This window comes from Cibotium barometz, chromosome 36 (assembly GCF_041138505.1).
Source record: "Cibotium barometz isolate CiBa-2024 chromosome 36, ASM4113850v1, whole genome shotgun sequence".
NCBI classification, from domain to species: domain Eukaryota; kingdom Viridiplantae; phylum Streptophyta; class Polypodiopsida; order Cyatheales; family Cibotiaceae; genus Cibotium; species Cibotium barometz.
The window spans coordinates 9,349,572-9,362,352 of record NC_141081.1 but is presented as its reverse complement, the minus strand read 5'-3'; positions in this window follow the sequence as shown (position 1 = coordinate 9,362,352).

Below are 12,781 nucleotides of genomic sequence, written 5' to 3'. Positions count from 1 at the left end.
TACCTACATACATAGCAATCATGTGTACTATTTACAAATACATAACTTGTGAGTGCATGAGAATACCAAATAAGCAATATAACTTACTGAATTGAAGAGAAGATTCATACCTCACCAAGCTTCCCATTTTGTAAATAGCCTCTCTCACCTTCTTGTCTCCCACAACCAACTATAACAATTGCAAGAATAAACTATGCATAGAAAAAAAATGGAAGTTAGTATACGAGCTTACAAATTATATACCATAAAGAGAAAATGAATAAGTGAATATTTATATACTTGTAATATCTTGTGCCAATCATGTGTCTTGAGGGCATATAATTTTTTCTCTCCTTTCATTTTATTCTTTGTGAAGGCACCCTTGAATGAATGCATTACTCCCGTTGGTGTACGAAAAGAGGCAATCACACTTTTCACCTTATTGTGCTCCCTCTTGGTTAATACCCATAGTGCCTGTGGTAGGACTATGTTGCCACTCTCACTTTCAATTTACCATGCACTTTCAAGGCGTCCAATGTTTTGTAAGTCATCCCTTGCACCCTTTGTATCTCTTTTACCAATTAAATGGTCCCAAATATTTGTTGCCACATTCTGGAAGTTATGCATGGGATCCAAGAGATGATTGATCTTCATGTCACACCAATATGGAAGTTGAAAGAAGATTCAGTGTCTAGACATCCCATTTGGTGGTGGATTGGGAGTGCTTCTCCATGCCTCAAACCAATCTCTACCTCTCATCACAAGTGGCGAGACATCATGTGGCACATACTTAGGACATGAAAGAGGGAGAAATCGATGATGTTTGTCATATACCACCTTTTTAAGTGTAGAGAGTCTTTCTGAAGCAAGTGATGGTCCACAAATCAGACATACATGATGTCTAGATGTTGCCAAACCTATTTTTAAATTGAGATGATTGCGATAGAGATATAAACTTGAAGTTTAAAGGTTAAATCCTTATGCATATAAGGTTCAAGTAGGTACTTGAGCACTAAGAGAACCCGGGGTAGTCGTGCATCATCCAAAGCAAAACTTCTTTCACCTCCTATTTATTGGCCTTGAAACGTCATGTACTTTGATACCTTGCTATAGTGTCTCAATCTCCTTAATAAAAGGCTTGAGGTACACATCCATGTTCACCACCTTATACTTTCTTGGACCAATTTTGGTGGAAAATATACACAATTTTGGGACAATTCTTTGTTAGATCCAATACAATGTTTACTGTGCGATATGCAAGATTTATTATTGGATGTTCTCAACAAGCATTTGAATAATGTGATATGATTTATGTACTATTGTACATTTGTAACAAGTATATATGATGTTGGTGGGATGTAAATTTGCCTGCACACACACACACACACATGCACACCAAGAATTAAGTTTGTTTATATCACATAGCCTCCAGTTGACCATCAAATACAAAAACTTTAACAAAGAAAGGATACTCAATGTAACTTTAAGTTGTAAGAAAGACTAGGTGATAGAATTAAAAAGATCACCATCTATACAAAATTCTTGAACAATGGGTGAACCATAAATCTAAAAGCTTAAGAAAGCCTTACAATTTAAATAATGATTGAACTATGAGTTTGGTAGCTTCATATAACATTGCTAAAAGATTACGAAGCTAGTTGCCCATGTGCTAACAAATCATTATTGCTCAACTGCACTGACGTATGATGGTGCCTCACTTTCATGTTGATTCAATTGATTCTGTTTGGCCTTGAGTATTATAGCCTTTGGAATCTTGATTTTCTCTGGAAGTCATCCACCCTTGGGCTTCCATGCCCAAATGATGCAGCTAGTTTCTTCCCAGCGCTGAGGATCATTTCTGTTTTCTCGCCAATACTTGTTCCAGCAATCCTTATAAACCTCCACATCACTTGCATTCTTCTTCTTTGAAATTTATCCCCAATATTCTATCTGAACTTGTAGGTAGTTTATCGAGTTGTTGTTTTGATCAACATCACTTGTTGTCACTCCTAACCATATTGGGTAATTTGCATCACAAGGTTGTACAAGCACAAAATCTCCTTTAGACACATCAAGAGTCGGGTTCAACTCTTCAGCAAGTCTGCATTGGACCACAATAATGGTCCTCATTTACATCAAACCTTTCATCTACATCATCCTCCACTTGAAGGTTAAGAGGCTCAGCTTTTTCGCATACACTCCTTGGCCAAAAGTCATGAAATCCAATGTCTTCCCTTGCACTAGGGGTTTGCATGTTTAGCATAAGATTCTCCCAATGGCAAGGACCGGATTGATCCACTTAGCATAATCACTTTGGTCTCCTTTCTCTTGCAAGTGCTCTTTCCACCAATTGACATGTTTTTTTAAGCCCTCCACAACCTTCTCATTTTCCTTAACATACTCAAAGGGTGGTAATACTTTTGGAAAACCTTTAGGAAGCTTGGGTCCTCCCTAGTCATTTCTCTTCCATAACTCTATACCGCTTTCTAGTAACCAATCAACATTTTTGGGGTGTACTTTGTATTGCATCAAAGGTATTCCATCACTCATATAAAACCTGAATTGCAATGGCTTTGAATGTCCAATCAAGCTATCGGCTCCATAATTAATGTAAGCATCACTTGACAAAGCCTTTGAAGTCTACCACCTTTTGTATTACAAAGGGTGCTGGATGCATGCTAACACACTCATTAAAGATCTTCATTAAATGTGGAAATGTGAAAATGGTTTGTTTCCTCAACATCTCAGAGAAGCGACTAAACAATGCATCAATATCTTCATAAGTATGACCAACCATAAGAAAACCAAGCTGCACCATGTCAAACACTCCTCGTGCAACCAATAGGGATAGATAAACGAATACATAATGATTCTTATTTTCAGAACCACAATTGTCAAGTTGCAACAACAACGTCCTTGGCAATCTCTTGAAAAATGTCCTTGAATTTGATGGCATTAAACTTGAGGCATTGACATTGCCCCTATCCTGCACGTGTGTTAGTATGAAAGACTGATTGCATATGTGAAGAACAGTTTTCCTTTGTATCCACATTTGTTTCTACATGTGTCTCTGCATCTGCATCCTCAATGCTCTGCCTACAATATGCGTTTCTCTCCTTTAGCACTCTCCATATGAAAGACTGACTGCATATGTGAAGAACAATTTTCCTCTGTATCCACATTTGTTTCTACATGTGTCTCTGCATCTGCATCCTCAATGCTCTCCTTGCAATATGCGTTTCTCTCATTTAGCACTTCCATATGCTGATACAGGGCCATAGTAGACAAAACACAATAAAAAAGATTTGTTTGTGGTTCTACATCTGAGTTTTGTGAGCTCAAGTCACCATACATGTGTTGCTCTCCTCTTTCTAAGTTTCTTAAACATTTTGAGAGAGATGAAATTGTGAAGTTGGGATCACTTGGCCCATAAGCCCAAGGCAAAGTGACCATAAGCTGTTTGTCCATGTCCATGAGTGAGCATTCCTGTTAAGGATACTGGAAGCCTTTCAACCCCATTGAGAGATTTAGGAACTGGTTTAATTTGTGGTATGGCAGTCTTGCTCTGGTCCATCTTATCATGTATAATACACAAATACCTGTTTGGGTTCATTTCGGAAGAGCTCCTCCAAGCATAGTATAGATTTCTACAACTCATTTACTGCAACATGTGTGCCTTTCTTTGTGCCATGTATCTGGCACGCTCCTCTTGATTTTTTGTTGATTTCAACTTGACCTTGATTGCCATACAAATGTCGCATTTTGAGAAGGTGCTGGTTTTTGATAAACTAACTATCTTGAACTCTGTGTTCCACAATCTTGACTAGAATGATGGTTGTGAGAGTGTCCGGTATTCGAATGAGACAAGTGTGTCATTCACTTCATGCAATATATCCGCCTATTTGTACATTGCTGGTAGAACACGTTGGGTCTCGCGGGCTCCATGCATAGTTGTCCTTGACCTATGTGGCATTTGATCGGCATTATTATCTATGAAGCCCTATATGATTGATTTTGCCATCTCAACATGTGCCATGCCGTTTCGTATTATCCCACTACTGTTGCCATGACTGACATTACATGCACCATTCAAGAACTTTTTTCTGAACCTATAGAATGTTGACTTACCAATGCCATGCATTACATATCATGGTTTACTACAAACCTTCTTCCCATCAAATGTGAACTCAAAGCACTCGTCATCTTGACCTTGTCTATAGGCCATGCCCATGCAATCCAGTACAAATGTGTATCGTGTACTATAGCTCTGTCCCCAAAAGTGTACCCTAGCTTGCATGATTTTGGATCTATCTCCAAATTTACAACATTGCTTCTCGCAACAATCAATGGTTGCGATGTTGTGAATGTTTGCAACATCACATTTTTTGCTAGCTCCATGGGTTTTATCGTAATTTTTCAATTACCCTTACCCTATGGACATAGCTCCTTTTCTTATTTATCCCTTCAATGATATCATAGTCAGTGATCATGGCATCATGGTGTCTGTCATCATCAGAACTATCGCCATCATTGCCCTCTACATCATCATCCTCTTTTTCATCACTTGAATTGTTTATGCTGTCAATATTTTTTTGCATGAAGTGATCTTGAATACCCTCATCAATAGAAGAAGATTATTGTGAGATCCCCCTGTTCCCACCGAGCAACGGATTCGGGTACTAGCAGCGGAAGTAGCACTTCTCGCACGGGACAGGGGTCCCACATTCGGGGCCTCGTCCACGGATATCCGGACAAGAGACTAATCCGTCGGTTTTTCCAAAACCGAACCCGGAAAAAACTTCCCTTACCCGGAAAGCACGGGCGATTCCACCAGGATAACTTTTTACTCTAACGTAGTCAAGATCATTTCTGATCGAGATGATCCAATTACATCTATAAGATACTTAGTCAGTTCAAGGAAGAAACTTGCACTTGGATCATTGGGATCAACGCTTTTTTCCCCATTCAAGAGGCACAGCCGTTGATTCTTATCCATAGAACAGTTACTGTCCGGGATTTTTTTTTTTTTATCGTAAAAACAAAAGTTTGAGTCTCGATTTACGGATCCATCAGTCCAGCCTAACCCCATCCGATCCCATGGGTTAGCCAACCGCCCAACCACTGTAGTGATGGGATCCAATTTGGAATTTGGTTAGGTTTTGTCCCGGGTACCAAGGAAAAGAGTTCCAAGGCCCCCTAGCCGGAATTTCATGCAAACATAAAACTAGCCACACCACTTACACACCCAATATGAAAATTGCCTTTTTCTTAGCATCAGCTAACTTTAAAACAATCCTTTAATGAAACCATAGTACCACTGATCACAATCTCCCAATTTATCCAGTTGATTCATAATTTCCCATCATTCCTTCATCAGAGTATCTATGGCATCATTGGCAACTAGAACGCTCACCACCTGTCCACACAGAGGCCGTTTCCATAGTTCCTAGCCCATAATACTCGGCAATATAATCACTTATCAAGATGGACTCTCGTTGAAGATCAGCAAGATCAACCAACAGATCCATATAAAAGAGCCATGGACTCATCCGTTGAGGACCAGCAAGGTCAGTCAACCAGATCCATGCCCGGTTTCACAAAACAACTCTTACTCCTTGTTCCAATATCTTCCTCGACGCACGCGTGGGTATCCTAGGCGACCCAGAGCCCGAGCACCGTATGGTCAGCACCCTCTAGGATCCTTCGCAGGTGACCTAGCGCTTCACTCATAGGCCGCTTCCTTGGTCCCTCATCCACCGTACCGGAAGCTCACCATTTTAATCGAACCGAGGCTGGTCAAGACCTCGGCCGACCTTGCTACGCGAGACGTCCTCCATTGACTCTCCGTCAGCAGTTGCAACTTTAACCACGACCTTAATCACAAGACGGTCAAAATGCTTCCCCAGCATTCTTGACATAAAACAGCCATTTACAAACAGCATTTACAAACAGTTTACAAATACAGTTTCTATATTAACTCTCATTTTTCCACATTGTTCCTCATTAATCCACATTACTTATTCCACATTCCATTTATATGTGTACTCATCCAATCACCTCATTTTCCATCTCTTCACTTCAAATTCCTTCACATCACATATCATATATTCACATCCATATCCACATCCATACATCCACATCCATATCCACATTCACATCCATACATCCACATCTACATGCTTATCTCCATTTTCACATCTTCATTTATACATCCACATCCCATATCCACATTCATACATACACATCCATATCCACATCCATACATCCACATCCACATCCACATTCACATCCATACATCCACATCTACCTGCTTACCTCCATTTTCACATCCTCATTTATACATCCACATCCCATATCCACATTCATACATACACATCCATACATCCACATCTACATCCACATACATACATACATCCACATCCACATTCACATTCACATACATCCACATCCACATTCCCATACATCCACATCTATACATCCACATTCCACATTCACATCTATACATCCACATCTACATTCACATTCACATACATCCACATCCCCATTCCCATTCACATCTATACATCCACATCTACATCCACATACATACATACATCCACATCCACATTCCACATTCACATCTATACATCCACATCTACATCCACATTCACATACATCCACATCCACATTCCCATTCACATCTATACATCCACATCCATTCACATCTATACATCCACATCTACATCCACATCTACATCCACATCTACATCCACATTCACATCTATGCATATATATCTTCATGCATATATCCATTTTCACGTTCATACATCCACACTCCCATCTCCACATCCACACATCCACATACATACATCCATTTCCACATTCCCATTTATATAACCCCATATACCTTCACATCTAATCTTTTACATCACATCCATTCTCGCCCTATCACAACCCATATACATCTTATCCTATCACATACACTTCTTACCTCATCCCCCCATACACATCTTAATTCATCTTATCACCTCCTAACTTATTTCATAAGCATCTTATCACCTCTTATCACACCTCTTATCACATCTCTTATCACCTCCTAACTTATTTCATAAGCATCTTATCACATCTCTTATCACATCCTATCACATCTCTTATCTATTTATAGAATACAAGAGAATTCTTACATTTGATATAAGATTTCTTTACACATTTATTTATGAATAAATTCTATTTAAGGAGATTAATACTTTCAAAGTAAAAATCAATCTTTTATGCATCTTCCTATGCATAAATTCATTTTTAATGAAAATGACACTTTTGAATTAAATTTTAATCTTTTATGCATTTTTCTATACATAAATTCAATTTAGATGAGAATGACACTTTTAAATTAAAAAATCAATCTTTTATGCATCTTCTTATGCATAAATTCAATTTGGTAGGAATTACACTTTTAGAATAAAAAAATTTCTCTTATGCATCTAAGTTAAGCATAAAATCCATTTATGAGGAAAATCACACTTTTAGTATAAAAAGAATATCTTTTATGCATACCTATATGCATGAAATTCAATTATGATAAAAGTCACACTTTTATAATAAAATAATCAACTTTTATGCATACCTCTATACATGAAATCCAATATGATAAAAGTAACACTTTTGATATAAAAATTTTTCCATTATGCATACTTCTATGCATGAAATAAAAATGGTAAAAATAACACTTTTGATATAAAAATTTATCCATTATGCATACTTCTATGCATGAAATAAAAATGGTAAAAATAACACTTTTGATATAAAAATTTATCCATTATGCATACTTCTATGCATGAAATAAAAATGGTAAAAATAACACTTTTGATATAAAAATTTATCCATTATGCCTAGCATTAAAATTCAATTTCTCCATGATTGTAATGAAATTCTTTCAATTAATCTAGGATGATAATTCCTAGAATATGGTAGGAAGTCCTCTTTTTATGCTTTGAATGAGATTATTTTATGCATAATTTTTATAAAAATTTTGCCATAGCTCCGCTGCTATGACTGATAAATCTCAATTTTTCTAAGGGATAAAGCTTATCATTAAGGAAATAATTAAAATGATTCTCTAATTGGATCCTTAATCCATAATGGATTGAATCATCAATATACATAAACTAAAAGCATAAGAAAAAGCCATTAATTTGGCCTCAAGCATAGCTTAATCTTGGGTTAAGGAAAAGCTTTATGAAAAGCTTGATTTGGATTGAGAATGGGTCATGAGTATGACCATTTCTTGAGTGAGAGAGAGAATTTACATAAGAATCATTAGAATTTAAACATAAATGAAAATTAACTTCAATAGCATTTATTAAATTATGTAACTCTTCACTACTATTCAAACTTCAATAGCATTTAAAAAAAACCATACCAATTAAACTTCTCAAGCTTGAGAGGGGTTGAGAAGAGAGAAACATTGAGAAATTATAGAAAGATGAATATTCACTAATTACCTTACAACTTGCTTGATTCTTTGTTCACGGTAGAGGCCCCCAACCAATCAATTGGTTAAGTATGTTGATGGAGCCACTAATGGGGATTGAAGAAAGAGGGAAGCTCCAAAAACTAGTGAATTATTAAATGAATTCACAGTTTCTGGCTTAAGTGGAGTAGAGTAACGATGCATAAACACTATATATTTTTCAACAAGGGGGAGGCTTCTATTTATAGGAAAAATTGAGCTCCTAACCAAACAAACTGATTCTAGAATTTTCTAAATCAGTTTGGTCAATATTTGACCATTTTTAGGTCAGTTAAGCTAACTTTTTGGAACTAGACTTAAATGAGGAGAGAGGAGAGATGAAATATCTCAATTTTTATGAGTTTAAAACTCATTCAAGCATGTGAAATATGCACCTCCTTTAAAGAACTCCCTTTCCTTACATATGTCATATTTTTAATATTGCTCATAGTTTTTTACTAATAAACCTTGTACATTTTCAACTCTTCATCTTATGTGAAATATGCACCTCCTTTAAAGAACTCCTCTTCCTTACATATGTCATACTTTTAATATTGCTCATAATTTTTTACTAATAAACCTTGTACATTTTCAACTCTTCATCTTATGTGAAATATGCACCTCCTTTAAAGAATTCCCCTTCCTTACATATGTCATATTTTTAATATTGCTCATATTTTTTTACTAATAAACCTTGTACATTTTCAACTCTTCACCTCATGTGAGCATTTACTCATTTTTGGGTATTTTCTTTTTACAAGTTGGATTTATCTCCTCCCTACACATGGATTGATGCTATTGGTCCATAGGAACCTTAATTGGACCATAGTCTAAAGATTTCTGAAAATCTAGACCCTTAGGCTAAGGTTCTTTATAGCTATTTTCAATTAATTCCAATTGCACATTGGAAAATTCTTTTTGAATTTCTGTTTCAGGGGAACTCAGGGGAACTCATCTGAATTAGAAGAGATATTTTTGAATTTCTGTTTCAGGGGAACTCATCTGAATTAGAAGAGATATTTTTCTATCCAAAAATATTCAAAATTTGAATATTCTCTCTCTAGAATATTTTTCTCTCTCAAGGCTAAAACAGATAGAAACAAGGTCTTTATATTTCTGAAGAGGGATTGATTACAGGGAAAGATACTAGACATCAAAAAGGGGGTGGGGGAGGAATCTTACATTCTACCCCACTTAAAAAACGCGAGATGTCCTCATCTCGCAAACTGGGATAATTTCGCAAGATGCACGAATTATGAGACTTAGAGAAAAATTTAAATCAGGATTAACCACCAAGAAAAAGTCTCAAAGAGAGCAAGATTCAAGATAAGAACAAGATTTAAACTTTATTCATTCTCGGAACTTATACAGTAAAGATAGAAGAACTCTTTACACTTCCATAAGCCCGTCCATCATATGATCACAAAAGCAGTCCTCACAAGCTGCACAAGTATAAGGTAACTCATCTATGGGAATGATTCTGTGGGTTATTGCTGCGCCTATCTCAGTGGTATGAGGTGTTCTAACAAAAGGACCTCTGAGAGGCAAGCCAAAAACGGGGTAAAGGCATATCTTCTCATGAGGAAGAATGTGAGATCCCTGTTCCCACCGAGCAACGGATTCAGGATACTGGCAGCGGAAGTAACACATCATGTGCGGGTAGGGGTCTCACACTCGGGGCCTCGCCCACGGATATCCGGACAAGAGACTAATCTGTCGGTTTGTCCAAAACCGAAACCGGAAAAACTTCCTTTACCCGGAAAGCATGGGCAATTCCACCAGGATAACTCTTTACTCTAACGTAGTCAAGATCATTACGGATCAACTGATCTGACTGCACCTTTAACGGTACTTGGTCAAATCAAGGAAGAAACTTGCACTTGGATCATTGGGATCAACGCTTTTTTCCCCATCAAGAGGCACAGCCGTTGATTCCTATCCATAGAACAATTTCTATCCGGGATTTATTTCATCTATCGTAATAATAGAAATTAAATCTCGATTTACGGATCCATCAGTCCAGCCTAACCCCATCCGATCCCATGGGTTAGCCAACCGCCCAACCACTGTAGTGATGGGATCCAATTTGGAATTTGGTTAGGTTTTGTCCCGGGTACCAAGGAAAAGAGTTCCAAGGCCCCCTAGCCGGAATTTCATGCAAACATAAAACTAGCCACACCACTTACACACCCAATATGAAAATTGCCTTTTTCTTAGCATCAGCTAACTTTAAAACAATCCTTTAATGAAACCATAGTACCACTGATCACAATCTCCCAATTTATCCAGTTGATTCATAATTTCCCATCATTCCTTCATCAGAGTATCTATGGCATCATTGGCAACTAGAACGCTCACCACCTGTCCACACAGAGGCCGTTTCCATAGTTCCTAACCCATAATACTCGGCAATATAATCACTTATCAAGATGGACTCTCGTTGAAGATCAGCAAGATCAACCAACAGATCCATATAAAAGAGCCATGGACTCATCCGTTGAGGACCAGCAAGGTCAGTCAACCAGATCCATGCCCGGTTTCACAAAACAACTCTTACTCCTTGTTCCAATATCTTCCTCGACGCACGCGTGGGTATCCTAGGCGACCCAGAGCCCGAGCACCGTATGGTCAGCACCCTCTAGGATCCTTCGCAGGTGACCTAGCGCTTCACTCATAGGCCGCTTCCTTGGTCCCTCATCCACCGTACCGGAAGCTCACCATTTTAATCGAACCGAGGCTGGTCAAGACCTCGGCCGACCTTGCTACGCGAGACGTCCTCCATTGACTCTCCGTCAGCAGTTGCAACTTTAACCACGACCTTAATCACAAGACGGTCAAAATGCTTCCCCAGCATTCTTGACATAAAACAGCCATTTACAAACAGCATTTACAATAGTTTACAAATACAGTTTCTATATTAACTCTCATTTTTCCACATTATCCCTCATTAATCCACATTACTTATTCCACATCCCATATATATATATACTCATCCAATCACATCATTTTCCATCTCTTCACTTCAGATTCCTTCACATCACATATCATATATTCACATCCATATCCACATCCATACATCCACATCCACATCCACATTCACATCCATACATCCACATCTACATGCTTACCTCCATTTTCACATCCTCATTTATACATCCACATCCCGTATCCACATTCATACATACACATCCATATCCACATCCATACATCCACACCCACATGCATACATCCACTATCACGTCCTCATTCATACATCCACATCCACATACATACATACATCCACATCCACATTCCCATTCACATCTATACATCCACATCTACATCCACATACATACATCCATCCACATCCACATTCCACATTCACATCTATACATTCACATCTACATCCACATTCACATACATCCACATCCACATTCCCATTCACATCTATACATCCACATCTACATCCACATACATACATACATCCACATCCACATTCCACATTCACATCTATACATCCACATCTACATCCACATTCACATACATCCACATCCACATCCACATTCCCATTCACATCCACATTCCCATTCACATCTATACATCCACATCTACATCCACATACATACATACATCCACATCCACATTCCACATTCACATCTATACATCCACATCTACATCCACATTCACATACATCCACATCCACATCCACATCCACATCCACATTCCCATTCACATCCACATTCCAATTCCCATTCACATCCACATTCACATACATCCACATCCACATTCCCATTCACATCTATACATCCACATCTACATCCACATTCACATCTATGCATATACATCCTCATGCATACATCCACATTCACATTCACATCTATACATCCACATCTACATCCACATTCACATCTATGCATATACATCTTCATGCATACATCTACATCCACATTCACATCTATGCATATACATCTTCATGCATACATCCACTTTCACATTCATACATCCACATCTACATTCATCTATTTCTACATTTCCATTCATATGGCCTCATACGCCTTCACATCTATTCTTTTACATCACATCCATTCTCGCCCTATCACAACCCATATACATCTTATCTCATCTCATACACTTCTTATCTCATCCCATACACATCTTAACTCATCTTTTCACCTCTTATCACCTCTTATACACCTCTTATCACATCCTATCACATCTCATATCTATTTATAGAATACAAGAGAATTCTTATATTTGATATAAGATTTCTTTACACATTTACTTATCCATAAATTCCATTTAAGGAGATTAATACTTCCGAAGTAAAATCAATCT